We start from the raw sequence: 18,232 nt of genomic DNA on the forward strand, positions 1-18,232 counted from the left end.
CCTTAGGACCAGGTTGTGTCTTCTTGAACTTTGTGTAGTGACCAGGTTGTGTCTATACCTATGTGTAGTCCTGCTCAATCTATGAGCCCCATGTGGGACAGGGCCGGGCTGATATCTGGTATCTACCCTAGGGCTTAGTGCAGTGACTTGGCACATAGCAAGAGCTTAACAAATATCACAGTTATTATTAGTCAACAGTTCTGGAACGACTGAGCCTCTTTGGCTTCATGGTCAGAGATATGATTCATTGACTAGTTCTTGAGGCTTTGGAAAATAAAATCTGGAGGAAGATTTCTCTGGTCTTAAGATGCATAAGTCTATGTACTTGAAACTCTAAAGCAATAATTTATATGCAAGGACAGGGTTGCTTAGGAGTTTCTTGTTTGGTTAATAATTCACCAGCTTTTGCAGGGTACCAACACAATATTAACTTTAGAAAGACACTGGTAGTTGGTCAGAGAGCCAACTTCCAGAAGATTTGCTGCAGAGCTGTGGACCCCTGGAGATTTTTCCTCTTTGGGAAGCCCTGTAGAGCTGAGCTTCTGGCAGGTGGATGCATGGTCTACCTCTCCGGTCCCCAAGAGGTTGCTGAGATTTGGGGAAAGTGGAAGACATTTGTAATTGAGGGAATATTTCTAGAAGACCAGCTCTGCAAACAACAAGGGTGTGTGTGTGGGACTGTTCTTATGAAGAACTTGGGACTCTCTGCGAAGAGCAAGTTATTTTTTGTCTTCTCTAGGTCTTCATACTCTACTGACCCTTCCCCAGGACCCCTAGCTGGGTCATCAGTCTGGCTGGCCCCTGAGGTCTCTCTGACATGAACACAGAATGGGAGCACTGCCTAGCCCTGGTCTTCCACCATCACAAATCCCCTGGTAGGAATAGTTGCCAGTACGTTATTAACCGGGCCTACCTGGGAGCATACTATATAGATAAAGAATGAAAAAACTCTGCTAAAAGCTGTACCTGAATTACCTCACCCAAAAATTGGGGATTAGAACTGTGACCCCCATGTGGGAAATGGAGTATGTCCACCCTGATTAACTTGAATCTACTCCAGCACTTAGTACAGCACCTGGCACATAATAAGCTCTTAACAAAATCCCATAAAAAAGAGAGAGAAATAGAGGAATACCAGATATGCACCTCAGAACCTTCCTTAAAAGAGATTTCTCAATACTGATCACAATCCTGAGCTAAATAAAATATATGAGATGCATTGTTTGAAAAATACTGTGTACAGTGTTGACATCGACAAGTGCAAGAAACAGCTGAATGCTAAAATACGCAAGTGATTTCAAATTGTTACCACTCCTGAAGAAGGAATATGAAAATGAGCAAATAATGCGGAACTTAGAATAGATGATCCTTTGAGTATTTGCCGCTGAAGAAAACATAGTCTCTATCTGTCGAAACCTGTAATGTATATTTACCGTAAATTGTATTTACTTAAAGTCATAGCCTTGCATTTTGCTGTGGTAATCATTTTCTGCTGCACTGGATTTTCTCCTCAATCTTGGAGCCAGACAGGTTATTGCAGGCAAGGTAAGTTCATTTTCATTTATGGGAATTGATTCTTTATGGATGATCCATGCTCAGTATTATTATTTTGGCTGAAGAAGAGACGCAGCAGGTGACAGACTTCTTGTCCCCGCCTTCTGAAGAGTAAGTAGACATTTCTCTAGGAATGGACATTTTTCCAGTGAGCGTATATAGATGTGAAGGGTATGACATAGTGATGTACTATGGTTGGATTTTGCCATTGCCCAGAATACCACAGGCAGGAAGCCAGCTTGGGGCCCTTCTCTGGCCCTTCTCAGGCTTGGTTGTCCCCACCTGGAAGTCCTCGGGCCTTAGGGACAGCTCTCGAGGCTTTGGGAAGGCAGTGGGCCTCCCAGGCTTGGCTTTACCCACCTGGGGTTCCCTAAGGTTCAGAGAACAACATCTCGGAACCCACAGACCTGAGCCCCCACTACCCATCGGCACAGAGAATAAGCGTGACCTGGGAGTCAGAAGGATCTGGCTTCTCATCCCAGCTCTGCCATTTGTCTGCTGTGTAACCTTGGGAAAGTCACTTAACTTCTCTGTGCCTCAGTTCCCTCATCTCTAAAATGGGGATTAAGACTGTGAGTCCCAAGTGAGACAGGGACCGTGTCCAACCTGGGTACTTAGTATCTACCCCTGCGTTTAGAACAGTGCTTGACACATAGTAAGCACTTATCAAATACCTTCATCATCACAGAGGGAATCGAGGAGGGCGAGCAGCAACCAGGTTGTTCGCAGCCTTGAGACCCTACTCTGGGCACCTCTGGGATGGGACTCCCAAGCAGCAAGCAGAGGGAAGAAGCAGAGAGCAGCAGTCTTTGGGCTGCGGAAGAGAGTGACTAGAGAGGAGGGAAAAGGGCAGGTCCAGGTGTGGTAGAGCCGGGAATGGGAGCCCCTCTTTCAGGAAGGACTTCAACTTGGAACGTCACCCTGCCGCCTGAGGTAGCCCAGCACATGAGTAGGATTAGGGGGTCCAACTAAGTCTGAAAATTGCCATTTTGTCACAGTGAAGTAATGCAATTTGATCGGGTCACAGCACGTTTTCACCCATATATGCATCACGGCATGGTACTTCCTGTCTTGTGAGAGGTAGTAGTTGGAACTCCTGCCTCAGAGCGCATGGCCGGCTTAAGCCAGCTCTGGCTCAGATGACTTTGGTCATGAGGTTTTCTCTGTTTTCACCATTGGGAGTCTTTTTTGTGTGCTCGAGGCTCAGTACTTGGGGTCATTTGCAAGCAGCAATGTTTAATGAAATAGAGAGAAGGGAGAATGTCCATTATGGGTGTTGGGAATTCTAACTAGGCCCTTTGTATTTGCGATTAGCTGTGGTAGAATTTTTTAAACTGTTTTACTCACCCTGCAATAGTCATTACCCTATCTATCATAATATGGTTTTGCAGTGATCCTGATTTTTTTCCTATGTGAAACAATAGTGCATTCTTCTGTTCAGTTTGGGAAGCATTCCATTTTGCCAACCAATAGCTTTGCGGCCTCTTAAATTTTTTTTGGTACTCGTTTTCTCGTATTGACATATCTACGTTGCATTATTTAAATAGCATGCTGGTGTTTATCGCAATTAGAAGCCAATAGTTCCATTAATAATGAGCAGATCTTTTCCCAGTGTGCTCTCTCTTGTAGGCATTTCCAAACATATATTTGTATTTTCCTACATCTGCAGCATATCACTGGCAAGCACTTGCATCTCTTAGCTTGATGGAACAAAGCTGAATTGCTGTCCTGGGGAAAATACAGTTCAACAACCTCTGTATTTTCAGTTTTGCAATCTAAAAAAGATTTCCAACTGTTGTGATTTTTATTGCTGACCTTTCTGAGATTGTTCATATGTAAAGAAAATGGCTCCATGTTGATTAATTTTTATTATGTTCAGTCCATTCTATCAGTGCTTTCTTCGGGGCTGTGAGCTCTTTCTTTTTGCATGGATTGGGGAACAGGGTGGTCCTGAGGTCTGCCTGCCATCCCGTGTTCACCATCTTGGGGAGAGTTATATTTTCACTTTTGGTGAAGTGATCTAGTGGAAAAGAAGAAATACTGATACGGTTAATGAGAGTTAAAGTGCACCTGGCATCTCCTTTAGATTTCCATGCTCTCCACCATTTGGCCCATACTAGGATCCTGGATAGTTTTTCTTCGTGACCCCTCTCTCTTTTCAGCTGGCTCTTATAAACAGGTGGCACAAAGCTGTATCACTCTACCCCATGCTGCTCCCTAACAGCTCAGTCTCTTGTAGGTCATTCTTGTAGCTCTGTTTCCAAGAACCTCTAACTGGGTGATTTGCTAGTACCTGAACCTCGGCACTGTACCTTCCCTCTGAGCCCACCTCCCTTGTGACGGCTATGCCGTCTTCTCACTTGCCTCTCAAAAAGTGAAGCTGAGTCATTCATTCAATTGAATTTATTGAGCACTTACTGCATGCAGAGCACTGTACTAAACACTTGGAAGAGTACAGTACAAGAAGCAACAGACACCTACCCTGCCCACAGGGTAGAGCCTCAGAGCCCTGTTCCTGCTGAGCCAGGATGATTTAAATATGCTGCAGAAATGGCAGCTCCCTATTTAGCAAACACCTGCCCGGTTGCTCAGCCCACCCTGACCTAGTTGGGAGCATCTTATGGGCCCTAGGTTTCCCGGGGTCATCTGGGGGCTTCTTCACATTGGACCGGGCTGGGCCAGGCCACCTGGTACCACCCTCCCTCTCCTTCTCTTCCTCTGCAGAGTGGGGCTGCTGTTGATAGAGGACTGCTGGGATCCTGGAGAAGCCAGATCAGAGGGTCAGAATGAATGCCAGCCCTGCCCTATCAGGCTCTCACCTCCCCACCCCTCCTTCCCCCATCCCCCTTCACTCAGTGCTAATCCCAAACTGACATTATTTCTGAATGGCAAACTTTCCTCTGGTCTGAGGCCTAAGGGCTTTGCTTCTGCTGGGCCAGAGCCAACTCTTTGGCAGAGAAATGCCCTTCCCTCTGACTGGCACCATCCCAGGGGAGCTGCATGGCAGCTCTTTTTCTTCTATTCCCTTTTCACCTTCCTTTTTAAGCCAAGAATCCCATCTCCTCCTTAGACTCCATCCTTTGCATAAATCCCCTTTCCCACTCCCACAGTCTCCCATTACCCTGACCCTTCAAACCTACTTTTTTACCCTTCAGACATCCTCCCATCAATGGAGTATCTCAGCTTTTCCTATAAGCCTGGGCTGTTTGACAGGGTGGTTGATGCCCCTTTGCCTGGAACTCAGATCATCCCTTCTGTGATGTTTGCCCATTTAGTTCAGCTTTTAGGTAAGATTAATTCTCCCACAGCCACTCAGCTTCTCCAATGAGTGCTGAGCACATCAAAAACATTTCTAATTGGCATTTCTGTTGCATTGTATGACTGTAGAAAAAATTATTGACCACTTGTATTCTTACCAGCTACAACTTGTATTTGAATGGTCCCTCAGGACAGATACATGACTTGTTTTAAAGATTCTCCTGAAACATCTGCATGAATAGTTTTTGATTTATGTGTCTCAGAGGATGGCGAAACCCATCTGGCCAAAATCTGAATTTGTGGTTTCAGAAAGTCCAGCTGTTTGCTATATTCATTCCATCTATTAATCTCCTTTTGGCTTGGGATTTTTATAGATCTGTATTCGGAGGTTTTTGGTTTCAGCATCTTTAAATTTAGGGATCATTTCTTGGAGCCTCCACCCTGCTTTCGACACAATTCTGGACTGTTTGGAGACAGAATGTGGGCCCAGAATCAAAGCTGGTTAGTTTTAGTGTTGTGGTAAAAGAGATCCTGTGTTTCATTCCCGAAGCTACCCTCTTTGGTCACGTTCTCAAAGAACCTCATCTATGCCCAACCTGGACAGGCGAAGGAGTGTTTGCCAGCAAATCAATAACTCCTGAGTGTTGGTGGCAGAACTTTTCATCATGGACTTACCTGGAACATTTTCCATTTCAAGAAGGGAACTCAATACTTGTCTATCCTGCAGCTGATGTGGAGAGAAGTTGAGTGACATTCAGAAGGTCTGGAGCCATTTCTAAGGGTTAGAAATATTCAGGTTTCAGAAATGTCCAAATGTCCAAAGCCTCTGGGCCCTTCAGCAAAAGTGCAGATGGGTATAGATCGTTGGCATTAGAGTGAAGGCTTCAGTCTCCGCTGACATATTTCATTGTCCTCTGCTACAATCTAACAGTTGCGTTCCCTGTGGCACCAGGTATAGCCTTTCCATTGGTAGAGGTGAACTGGCCGAAGGATGTTAGGCATCTCTTCAGACAGATACTGTATCTGGTGTATCACTACACTGCAATTTGGGGTGACTCTTGGAAGCTCCGCATCTGGAAAGCATTATGCAGGGCCAGGGATTAGAGAGGCACGATTCACACATAAGCATTTCTGACCGGCAGGGTCCTTATCCAGAGAGGCCCATAACGGGAAAGGTGATGGCAGAGGAACAAAGTAGAGCAAATCCCCGAGGGCTGTCTTATCTCCTATCTCTTATCTCTCAGTCTGAGTGTACCTTCCAGGAAGAGGCCTGTTTCGCAGATAGGACCACCCTCCTTCCCCACCACCCTGAACTCCCCCCAACCCCAGGCTCAGATTTGAAATTCTATTGTATCAACTTTATCTCCATCCACTCAAATAAGGCCTGTTTTTGCATAGAAGCTGTACCTTTGGAATGGCCAAGGATTGAAACAAGATCAGAGTTCGACCTTTGCCATCACGGTGCTGAAACTCACTGGGCCTGTGTGAATAGCACAAGGAAATGCTGGAGTGATAATTCTGCTCTTCTTTTATTGGTATTCTTCTTTCACCCGTGAGGATTGTCAATGACTCACCTTGCTTCTTCTCCTTAGGCCTAGAAATCATGCTGCTGCAAGTTACAGGTGATCAGAAAGTGAAGACTAGGGGCTGTTGGCACATTTTCAACCAGTCTCAGCCCCATTTGCATTAGGGAGGTTCTCCTCTCTGCACAGTTTACATGTAGGATTTTCTGTAGGATGAAGTGAACATACCCCTATTAAGAATGCGAGGGTAATGGAGTATCTTAGCCAGGATCTAGCTGTCAGTTGGCTCCTGGTCAAACTGTGGATCAGGGAGTCATGTGACCTAGATTCTAAACCCAGCTCCACCTCTGGCCAGCTGTGTGACTTTGGGCAAATCACTCCACCTCTCTGGGACTCAGTTTCTCCATCTGAAAAATGGACAGGACACCTAGTCTCCCTATACCTCAGACTGTGAGCCCTAGGTGGGAAAGATCCTGGGTCTGATCTGGTTATCTTTTATCTGCCCCACCTCTTAGCACAGTGTTTGGCAAATAGTAAATGCTGAATAAATATCATTAGCTTTAAGATCCACACCTAAGGAATTAGGAATGAACCTTAATGAAGTACATATTTTTATTTGGAAAGATTTTCTGGACAGATTTTACTTGGGTATTCATCAGAAAAATATTCTTCCAGCCAGAACATAAATACAGGGCTCCCCAAGCAGCCCAGAGCAGTCAAGTCTAGTTACGTTAGTTTGCCCAAATCCTCTCTAACTCCTCTAACCTTCTAGTAAAATAGAATCCTTTGTCGGGTCATTAGTTTGAGGGATTGCCAAGCAGTGAAAGGAATATACTGTACATAAACTATCCTTACATGTGTTTCTGGACGATACTAACCATAGGGAATTCCTAGGATGATGAGTAATAATAGAAAAATCCTTTCAAATGTTGTTTTTTCATTTTCTGCAGTCTAAAGGTAATGGCTATAACTCATTTTTTCTTCATCACAGTACCTGAAAAGCGATTTTAAAAAGCAACAATCTTGAATTAACACCTTCAAAATGCAATAACCTCCAAGTAAATCCATCTGATTATTCAATTCAAACTCCATTTATTGTTGGGATAAAGATGTTCAATTAACCCAGTTGAGTCCCCGCTGGAATAGGATTTTTCCTGTCATGTCATTTCCCTTGACAAGAGCACTCATGGACTTCATAAGTACCTTTCTCCACATATCCCTGGAGGGACTATATTTTAACTCCCTCTTCATATAGCTGAGGGGGGAAATATATATGGGGGTGTTACTTATAGTGACCTTTAGCTCAGCCAATCCAGATGACCCCTTGAAATCCTGTATCTTTAAGAGTTATATTTAGAATTCCTTAATCTGTTTCATATTGAGAGTAGAGTGTCCAGGGAGGAAAAGAGAAGGTTATAGCTCCTGTCCATGCCCTCCATTGGCATAGCCAGGAACTGCTCCCCCTACACATCAAACCTTCTGCTAGTAGGAAGTAGACCAGGACTGAGAGAAATATCTTCACCATTGTCATCATTTTCAGTAGCATTTATTGTGTGTCATGCACTATATGAGGTATTTTGGGAATATACAAAATAAATGACTGCACAGCATACAGGCATGTACAAATTGCCAAACATGCATTAGATAAGAGTATTAGACTAGATAAAAATGAGGTAAACAAAAAAATGAACATGTATGAGTGTGAGGGTGGTTGCCCTATTGAAAGCTCACTTCCTCCAGGAGGTCTTTCCAGACTGAGCACCCCTTTTCCTCTGTTTCTCTTCCCCTCCTCATTGTTCCTACTCCCTCCCTCTGCTCTACCCCCTCCCTGCCCCACAGAACTTGTGTATATATGTACATATTTATTATTCTATTTATTTTATTAATGATGTGTATATATAATTCTATTTATTTATATTGATGCTATTGATGCCTGTCTACTTGTTTAGTTTTGTTGTCAGTCTCCCCCCTTTTAGATTGTGAGACCACTGTTGGGTAGGGATTGTCTCTATTTGTTTCCAAATTGTACTTTCCAAGCACTTAGTACAGTGCTCTGCACAGTAAGCGCTCAATAACTATGATTGAATGAATGAATGGTGGACTGATTTGACCAGGAATTTGGGGAGTTAGCCAGGAAAGGCTTCCTGGAGGAGTTGGCATTTTAGAGCTCTTTGAAGGAGAAGAGGGACGTGACTTGGAAAAGCAGAGTGGGTAGAGCATTCCAGACAGGGAGAAGGAATGGCTTGGAGATGGAAGGATCACAAGTGGAAGGATCATTAGGTTTGCTTGGCAGGAGTGAAGAACTCCAGCTGAGGTCTAATAGGAAAAGAAAACTGATAGATCAGAGGGAGACACCTGTTGGAGAGCTTTGAGGCCAGAAATTATGAATTGTTTTATGTGAGAAGAATGGGGAGCAGTGGGAGAAGCTCAAGGAGAGGAATGAGGAGAGAAGCAGCATGGTCTAGTGGTTAGAGCACAGGCCTAGGAGTCAAGGACCTGGGCTTTAATTCTGGCTCTGTCACTTGTCTGCTTTGTGACTTTAGGCAAGACACTTCACTTTGTACCTCAGTTCCCTCATCTGTTTAGCAGGGATTAAATCTGTGAGCCCCAAGTGGAACATGGACTGTGTCCAAACTGATTAGCTTGTGTCTACCTTGGTGCTTAGGACTGTGCCTTGCACCTAGTAAGCACTTAAATGCCATAAAAAAATAAATTAATTAATGATGTGTTCTAGAATTGGTGTTCTAATAATAATAATAATGTTGGTATTTGTTAAGCGCTTACTATGTGCCGAGCACTGTTCTAAGCGCTGGGGTAGACACAGGGGGAATCAGGTTGTCCCACGTGGGGCTCACAGTCTTAATCCCCATTTTACAGATGAGGTAACTAAGGCCTCGAGAAGTTAAGTGACTTGCCCAAAGTCACACAGCTGACAAGTGGCTGAGGGGGGATTTGAACCCATGACCTCTGACTCCAAAGCCCATGCTCTTTCCACTGAGCCACGCTGCTTCTCTAGCTGCTGTTCTAGAAATACTGGGCATTGGGATCCATTTGGGATTCCATGGTTCCTGAGGCTAACCCTGGAGTTAGGTCAAAGATGAGCAGAATGCTTTATTGCACAGTGTTGCACCTGCCTTTTCTTGCCATCCCTGCCTGTCCCACAGAAAAACAAGCTGCCCACCCGGGAACAACTCACCACAAAAGTCTGTTCCCTTGCCTCCAGGATCCTCCCTCTTGTTAGACCCTCTCATAGTTCTGTCAAATAAGATTGGGATTGGCATGGGGGAAAAAAATATCTTGGGAATCAGGGGTTTGAAGAAGTAGTAGTTAGTAGTAGTAACAGTAATTATTAAGCTCTCACTGTGCTAAGCACAAAGCCTTGTTGGGTGACTTGCTTTGTTCCCACTGAAAAGACCCTACAGTGCTGAATGCCGTATTTGTGGAATTCATCAGTCGGGAACAAACACTCTCTTGTAAACAAAAACAAAGTTTAAATCTGAGAATGCTACTTTTGTCTTGCGGAAGGAGAATAACGGGTGGGATGGGAAGGAAGTTTCCATGCTAGACACTGGAGCTTGTAAACTGAGATGATCATGGACACCCCTTCTCTGGCTCTCCTTCCAAACCGAGCAGAGCCTCTCACCTGGATGATTCTGGCTGACTGGGTGCCGCCTTTCAATTCTCTGATTTTATGAGGGAGGTTCTAATCACCACTTCTCCACTGTCTGCTCTGTGACCCTGGGCAGTACTTCACTACTCTGTGCCTCAGTTACCTCATCTGTAAGATGGGGATCAAAACCATAAACCCCATGTGGGACATGGACTGTGTCCGACCTGATTACCTTTTATCTGCCCCAGTGCTCAGTACAGTTCCTGGCACAAAGTAAGCCCTTAACAAATACCATTAAAAAAAGGTGAGGGGGGCCAGAAAACACCTCCATACAAAATGAATGAGAGCCTGGGAGATCCTACCACATTTAAGCCAGTCTTATGTTAAGATGAAAAAATTGCTACCATCAAATGTTAACAAGGGTTTGAGGTAAACAGGAAACCACTTTCCTGGCTCTGAGCGGTCGAGTCCCCTGAACCTCACGGAGTTCTTAAGAACTGAAACAGAGCTGTGGGAGTCAACCAGTCAGTAATGGCCTAGTGGATAGAGCATGGGCCTGGGAGTCAGAAGGCCTTGGGGTCTAATCCTGACTCTGCCACTTGTCTGCTGTGCAAGTCACTTCACTTCTCTGTGCCTCAGTTACCTCATCTGTAAAATGGGGATTAAGACTGTGAGTCTATATGGAACATGGACTGCATCAAAATTGATTAGCTTGCATCTACCCCCAGTGCTTAGAACAGTGCCTGGCACATAGTAAGCACTAAACAATACCAAAAAAAAAATCAGTTATATTTATTGAGTACTTACTGCGTGCAGAGCACTGTACTAAGTGCTTGGGAGAGTACAGAATAAAAATATATCAGAATTGGGAGGCACGTTTCCTGTCCATGACGAGCTTACAGTTCAGAGGGGGAGACATACATTGATATACATAAATAAATCACAGATATGTACATGAGTGCTGTGGGGCTTGGGGGAGTTAATAAAGGGAGCAAATTAGGGCTATGCAGAAGGGAATGGGAGAAGAGGAAATGAGGGTTTAGTCAGGGAAGGCCTCTTGGAGGAATGTGCCTTCAATGAGACTTTGAAGGTGGAGAGGGTAATTGTCTTACATGAAGAGGGAGGGCATTCCAGGCCAGAGGTAGGATGTGGGTGAGAGGTCAGCGGTGAGTTAGACAGATCGAGTCTTCCCAGGAATTCCAAAGAAGAGGGTTGGCAGTTGGGGGGAACCAGAACCACCTACCCCAGGAGCGTGGGGCCCGTGAGAGGCAAGCAGGGAGAAGCCCTGAGGGTTCTGAAGGCCAAAGCAGTTATAGAACTGTAGTCTCAGGAACCACTGCCCCAAAACAGACAATGGCAGCCAGGCCCTGCTCACCATTTCCTTTGGTTTCGGTAAAAACTTGAACTAAATTTGACAGAGTGATCTAAAAGTGATAGAGGAATAAAAACGGTAATTTCTTTTGAGACTATTTGAGGGTTTTTAAAATCAGACTTTATGCCTCTGATCTCTTACACACAACAGGGTTCTGGTTAAACACAATTCTGAGCAAGCAGATGCTGTGTCCTCTTGTTATACTGAGGGTCCCAGGGACAATTTCCAGGTCCTCCTGCCTAGGGGGGTGGAGGAGTGGAGTCTACAGGGTTGGTTTCCAATTTACTCCTCTGCCTTTTCCCTATGTAAACTTAGAGCCAGGACCGTTATGCAAAAGCACTCTCTATCGCTCTCTCTCACTCCCCAAAAGGCAGTGCCCTGCCTGCCCTGGATGACAAAGGCAGCACTAGGAGGAGTGGCAAGAGGGAGAGTCTTACATCATGACCCACGCGGGCTGCCCTTCCCATTAGATTGTGAATTCTCATGATCAGGGATCATGACTTTTTCTTTTATCTTATGCTCCCCAAGTGCCTAATTCAGTGCTCTGCATTGAGTTGGCACTTAGTAATTCCACTGAACGACCGAACATTTACTACTAATTTGAATAACTGTGCCTGTTTTGTTCAGTGACCTTACAAGCCACACCCAACTCAAGTGGAAGACCAGAGTCTTAGAGATCAGGGTGAAATGCAGACATATAAAGGCCCAGGAAGAGACAATCTTTAAACACCAGAAAGCTGCCGGAAGGTGAAGTTTTTCAATTACAGGAGCTGATTCCTTTAATATTGATTTTTAAGACAAGCTGCAGGGTTAGTATGCTAAAAATAGACAAAATGCTTTATGTGGTTTCAGGGCAATGTGGTAGCAATAGCGTAAAGGTGAATGTATTTGAGGTTGTTACCAGGGAGTGCCTGGGTACTTGTTCAGTCGATGATTATGACACCGACCCTTTTGTCTTCCGTGATCTTCCTGAGGGAATGTGGCAAGCGTTTCCTTCATTTTCCTTGGATCAAAATCCATCTGAGGAGCTGGAGGGGTGAGCTGGTATTCTGGCAAATCTGAATACCAAACCCTTTGGCAAAATTTACAACAAATGAAACTTTCTGTGAACAAGGCCAGTTTTTTGCTCTGCTTCTGTTGGCTTCCCATTTGGTGTCAGTTTTCCTAGCTACCTTAAGCCACTGAACCTCTTTTCCACAGTTCTCCTATTTTTCCACTTTTGGCAAATTTATGATTGCACTGAGAGGGGATACTGTATGACAGAGGGCTGAACTGTATTTTTACTCTGAAATTGGCCCCACTTCAAATCAAGCTTGTTAAATATTAAAACAAGTTACACTGAAGTGTAGTTTTCAGGATAAAAGAGGAAATCTCAAATCAAAGTGGGTTTACATTCTGGACTCCAGAGGCTACATTCTGAAAATCATTTTCAGAGCAAGAAAATGGGTCTCTTTTGAATTTGCCTTAGGGTTCCGTTCTTCTTTCTGATTGTTTGGGCTTTAGTAGGGGTAGTTGTTGAGCTTGGGAAAGACGAAACTGAGAATCAGTCAGTCAAGAAGTGACATGTTCTCAGCCCACAAGGAGCTTACATTCTAGCAGGCTAGGCAGATGGCATGCCCTCTTTCAAGCGTGGCTCAGTGGAAAGAGCCTGGGCTTCGGAGTCAGAGGTCATGGGTTCGACTGCCGGCTCTGCCACTAGTCAGCTGTGTGACTGTGGGCAAGTCACTTAACTTCTCTGTGCCTGTTACCTCATCTGTAAAATGGGGATTAACTGTGAGTCTCACGTGGGACAACCTGATTACTGTGTATCTACCCCAGTGCTTAGAACAGTGCTCTGCACATAGTAAGCGCTTAACAAATACCAACATTATTATTTTGAAGTGTCTTCCCCACTCTAGACTGTAAGCTCATTGTGGGCAGAGAATGTGGCTGTTTATTGTTGTACTGTACTCTCCCAAGCGCTTAGTACAGTGCTTTGCACACAGTAAGTGCTCAATAAATACAGTTGAATAAATAAATAACAATAATTATGGTATTTGTTAAGCATTTACTCTGTGTCAAGCACTGTTCTCAATGGGGAAGATACAAGACAATCAAGTCAGAAACAGTCCCTGTCCCACACAGGGCTCATAATCTAAGTGAGAGAGAGAACAGGTATTAAATTCCCATTTTACAGATAAGGTAATTGAGGCATAGAGGAAATTAAGTGACTTAATCCTGTCGCACAGCAGGCACGTGGCAGAGTTGGGATTAAAATTCCACTGACTCCCAGACCTATGGTCTTTCCACTAGGCTACCAGAGGGCCCCTATAGATAGGTGTGGGTTGCCCCACAGAAGTTTCGTGTTTGATGTAACAGAGAGAAATTCAGCAATGAGCTGCTTGAAATAGAGTGAAGCAGTATAAGTGTTCCTTGCCATTCAATTACCAATAAATACTGCACTTACATACACGCGGAAGGTACAGATGGATGAGCACAGATGAAAGCAGAAGGTGGGGAAAAGAGACGAGAAGTACAATCATATAATATGAATCGTCAGTTCAAGAGCTTGATGCACCCAGTTTTTCTTTAAAGCATTTCCCAGGAATCTTCTCGGCTCTGTGTTGTCATCTAATGTGTGAGCCTGATGATCTCTGCTTCTAAGCTGTATGTTTTATCCTTTGGCTCTGGTCCTGGATGCAAGCCTGACGCTTGCCTAAAGCACTCCCTGTAAATAATTAAAAGGATGTAATAATACTTGCTCTGGGGACAGAGAGAGAGCACTGGGCTCCGCTGTGGGGACCTTGAGTAAGAGACCCTAAAGTCTTGATGTAGTTATCTCTGGAACAGTCTCTGTCAGTCTGCCAGTCACAGAAACCACATTTCCCACGATTCCTAGCCATTCGCTGCCCTCCCGCTTCGGATCTCCCTGGGTATTCAGGGGAACCCCAGGGAACTTGGCCATGGGCTTCACTCTCCTTGATCCCCATCACTGAATTTGCTCCCGCTGGGTTCCTGGAGTTTGACCTTCTAATGGTCCTTGGCCTGGAGACTCCAATAGTGGAGTGATGGTCAGGAGAGATTGGCCTTTCAAGACAGGCCAGGAACAGAGTTGGGATGTGAACAAGTCATTCATTTTGCTCATTTAATTTCAACGCTAGTAGGACTGTCTGTCTGCAGTAATTCTCTGCAGCGGGAAACAGACCCCGCAGGGTTTCAGCTTCTTCGTAGCTCTTTTCTTTCAATTTATTCATTCATTCAATCAAATTTCCACAGCTGGAGCCTGCAGAGGAGGCTCTTGCAAGCCAGTTGATCATGCTTGCAAGTGATACCATCTCATGTGCACAAAGTAAACTTACACAGTGGTCAGAACTGTCCCCTTAGAGATTACAAATCCTTGCAATTTAGTTCAGGGCTTTTTTGTAGTTCTTTTCCAAGAAGTAGTGTTTTACTATTTGGCAGTAATCCATTATTCATGTATTAACATGACAGTGAATAGGCAGAATAGGATGAGCACAAAAGGCATAATTGAGAGATTAATTTTGGTTAGGGTTGCGTGGATTGTGTGTCCTGATTCCTTGGGTTTCAATCAATCAATCTTCCAGACTATAAGCTTGTTATAGGCAGGGAATGTGCCTACCAAGTCGGTTGTATGTACCCAAGCGCTTAGTACACTGCTCTGAACAGAGTAAGTGCTTAGTAAGTACCATTGATTGTTCTCAAGTGCTCAGTACAGTGCTCTGCACTAAGTAGCACTCAGTAAATGCCATTGATTCATTTATTTGTATTCATTGAGCACTTCGTGCAGAGAACTGTATTTAAGTGCTTGGGAATGTACGGTAAACAGAGTTGGTAGTCACATTCCCTGCCCACAAAGAACTTACAGTCTAGAGGGGGAGACAGACATTAATGTAAATATGTTACAGATGTGTACATAAGTGTGGGGCTGAGTGTGGGGTGAATACCAAGTGCCCAAAAGGTACAGTTCCAAGGGTATAGATAATACAGAAGGAAGAGGGCGTTGGGGAAGAAGAAGCCTTAGTTGAGGAAAGCCACTTGGATGAGATGTGACCTTAATATGGTTTTGAAAATGGGGATTGTGCTGGTATGACATATATCAAGGGAGAGGGAGTTCCAGGCTAGAGGGAGGACGTGAAAAAGCATTGGCAGTGAGATAGATGATATTTTGGCACAGTGGGCAAGCTGGCTCTGAGGAACAAATCAAAGTGTAGGAAATCAGAGAGGTAAGATAGGAAGGGGCAAGGTAATTGAGTGCTTTAAAGCTGATAGTAAGTTAGTTTCATTTTCATGTGGAAGTGGATGGGCAACCATTGGAAGTTCTAAAGGAATGGGGAGATGTAGACTGAATTTTGTTTTGTTTTTGTAAGAAAAAAAATGATTCAGGAAATAGTAAAGTTTAGACTGAAGTGCAGAGAGACAGGAGATAGGGAAACCAGTGAGGAGGCTGATGCAGTAGTCAAGATGGGCTCCGATAAATGCTTGGATTAACATAGTAGCAGTTTAATGGAGAGGAAAGGGAAGATTTTAGTAACTTGTGAAGGTAGATCCGACAGGATTTTGTGACAGATGAATATGTGTGTTGTATGAGAGGGATGAGGCATTCTCAGACTCACTTCTTGTGAGACTGTAAGATCCTTGAAGGCAAGAATTTTGTCTTCTAACTCTATTGCAGTCTCTCAAACCCAGGGTAAACACTTAATAAATATTACTGATGAATTCCACATTGGAGACACAACACTCCTTTTGCCCAGATCACTGGGAACAAACTCCGAATATCCTTTGTTGGTTTTGGATCATAAAGGCCTTAATGAAGTTTAATGAACCCAGTTGTAATTGGGGAGCGAGTATCTTGTATTTGAATGAGTATCTTGGTTTTCCAAGGTTCACTCTGGGCTGGCTGGTCCAGTAATGAAGTCAGGGAATGATGATAGTATTTGTTAAGCACTTACTATGTGCCAGGCACAGTACTAAGCTCTACACAGAGTAAGCATGGCCTAGAAGATAGAGCATAGGACCAGTAGTCAGAAGGTCAAGGGTTCTAATCCCGACCCTGCCCGCTTGTCTATTGTGTGGCCTTGGGCAAGTCACTTAACTTGTCTGTGCCTCAGTGACCTCATTTGTAAAATGGGGATTAAGACTGTGAGCCCCATGAGGGACAGGGACTGGGTCCAACCTGATTTGTTTTTATCCACCCCAGTGCCTAGTACAGTGCCTGGCACATAACAAACGTTTAACAAATACTACAATTATTATTATTTGGAAACAAAACATTTTTGTTTGCCTGCTGTGTAGAATGGAAGAACCCTTTTGGGTAGAGGGGAAGGGGATGGTAGAAGGGGTTGTGGAGAGTACAGCAAGATCTTGTTGGAGGTAGGAAATGGCGTTGAATTTTCAGATGAAATACATAGGCAGAACCCGGGTTGGGCCACTACACAGGGTGTTTCGGGACAGTTTTCTCCACCACACTTTTCTAGGAGGGATTTGGGGGCTGGTGGCTGAAATTGGCTTAGCCTTGCCCTGCCCCCTAGTGACAACACACAAGACTCATCAGGTCCCCAAAGAAGCTGAATAATAATAGTGGTATTTGTTAAGCACTTACTTTGTGCCAGAAACTGTTCTAAGCGCTGGGGAAGATCACCATCCCTCTCAGGGTCGCACCTGGAGGGTTTCCACTACTTTACCAGTCTCCTCTATGGGAGGGAGAGTCAAGCAGAGGCATACTCGTTTCATTCCTAGCTTGGGCACTACCTAGCGAGTGGAAGGCAATCAGTCAAAACTCCCCTGTACTGGCAGCAGTGGCATGGAAGATTGTTGAGAGCGGATACTCAAGTTGATTGTGCGGAAGGAGGCGATGGTAAACCACTTCCTTATTTTTACCACGAGAACTATGAACACACTATCAGAATGATTGCAGATGGAGGAGGGGTGTTCTGGGAGAGATGTGTTATGGTGTCTCTATGGGTCTGAAACGACTCGATAACATAAGACAAGTAACAAGATGAACTCCGTTCCAAAGAGGGTTACAGTCTTAATCCCCATTTTACAGAAAAGGACACTGAGGCACAGAGAAATGAAGTAACTTGCCCAAGGTCACACAGCAGAAAAGTGGCAGAGTCTGGATTAGAACCCAGGTCCTTCTGACTCCCAGGCCTGTGCTCTGTCCACTAGGCCATGCTGCTGGTCCGTGGGATAATAATAATAATAACTGTAGTATTAAATGCTTAATATGTGCCAGGCACTGTGCTAGGCACTGGGGTGGATAAAAGCAAATCTCATTGGACCCAGTCCCTGTCCCGCATGGGGCTCACATCTTGATCCCCATTTTACAGATGAGGTCACTGAGGCACCGAAAAGTTAAGTGACTTGCCCAAGGCCACACAATAGACAAGCGGGCAGGGTCGGAATTGGAACCCATGACCTTCTGACTACTGGGCCTATTTTCTATCTGCTAGGCCATGCTTACTCTGTGTAGAGCTTAGTACTGTGCCTGGCACATAGTAAGCGCTTAACAAATGCTATTATCATTCCCTGACTCCATTTCTAGACCAGCCAGCCCAGCGGGACCCTTGGGAAGCCGAAGGGCAGAAGAAGAAACAGGGTGGTCTAGTGGGTAGAGCACGGTTCTCAGAGTCAGAAGGTCCTGGGTTCTAATTTCGGCTCTGCCACTTGTCTGCTGTGTGACCTTGGGCAAGACGCTTCACTTTTCTGTGCCTCTGTTACTTCAAATGTAATACGCTCCATGTGGGAAATGGACTGTATCCGTTCTGACTAGCTTATATCTAGTCCAGCGTTTAGTGCAGTGCCTGGTACATGGTAAGCATTTAACAAATACCATTAGAAAAAAAAAAACCTTCTCAAAAAACATAAATGACCGAAAAGTATAATGTGGATATGGTAAATATTGCACAACAGAGT

At 44.5% G+C, this 18,232-nt stretch overlaps 2 long non-coding RNA genes across 2 annotated transcripts in view; one reads left to right on the top strand and one right to left on the bottom strand.

The window, feature by feature from the left end:
• Positions 1 to 3,344: 3,344 nt before the first annotated feature.
• Positions 3,345 to 6,616, bottom strand: LOC114815151. Its single transcript, XR_003762928.2, has 4 exons — positions 6,387 to 6,616; positions 6,220 to 6,292; positions 5,488 to 5,587; positions 3,345 to 3,574 (listed from the first exon to the last, which is right to left on the bottom strand). It is a non-coding gene; the product is annotated as an uncharacterized LOC114815151 (long non-coding RNA).
• Positions 6,617 to 11,271: 4,655 nt separating this feature from the next.
• LOC114813825 overlaps positions 11,272 to 18,232 on the top strand; it is a 40,140-nt gene continuing 33,179 nt past the window's right edge. Inside the window, exon 1 of the long non-coding RNA XR_003761581.2 lies at positions 11,272 to 11,395. This is a non-coding gene — a long non-coding RNA (uncharacterized LOC114813825). The remainder of the gene's footprint in view (positions 11,396 to 18,232) is intronic.

The sequence above is a fragment of the Ornithorhynchus anatinus genome, chromosome 1, assembly GCF_004115215.2.
Source record: "Ornithorhynchus anatinus isolate Pmale09 chromosome 1, mOrnAna1.pri.v4, whole genome shotgun sequence".
In the NCBI taxonomy this organism is placed as follows: Eukaryota; Metazoa; Chordata; class Mammalia; order Monotremata; family Ornithorhynchidae; genus Ornithorhynchus; species Ornithorhynchus anatinus.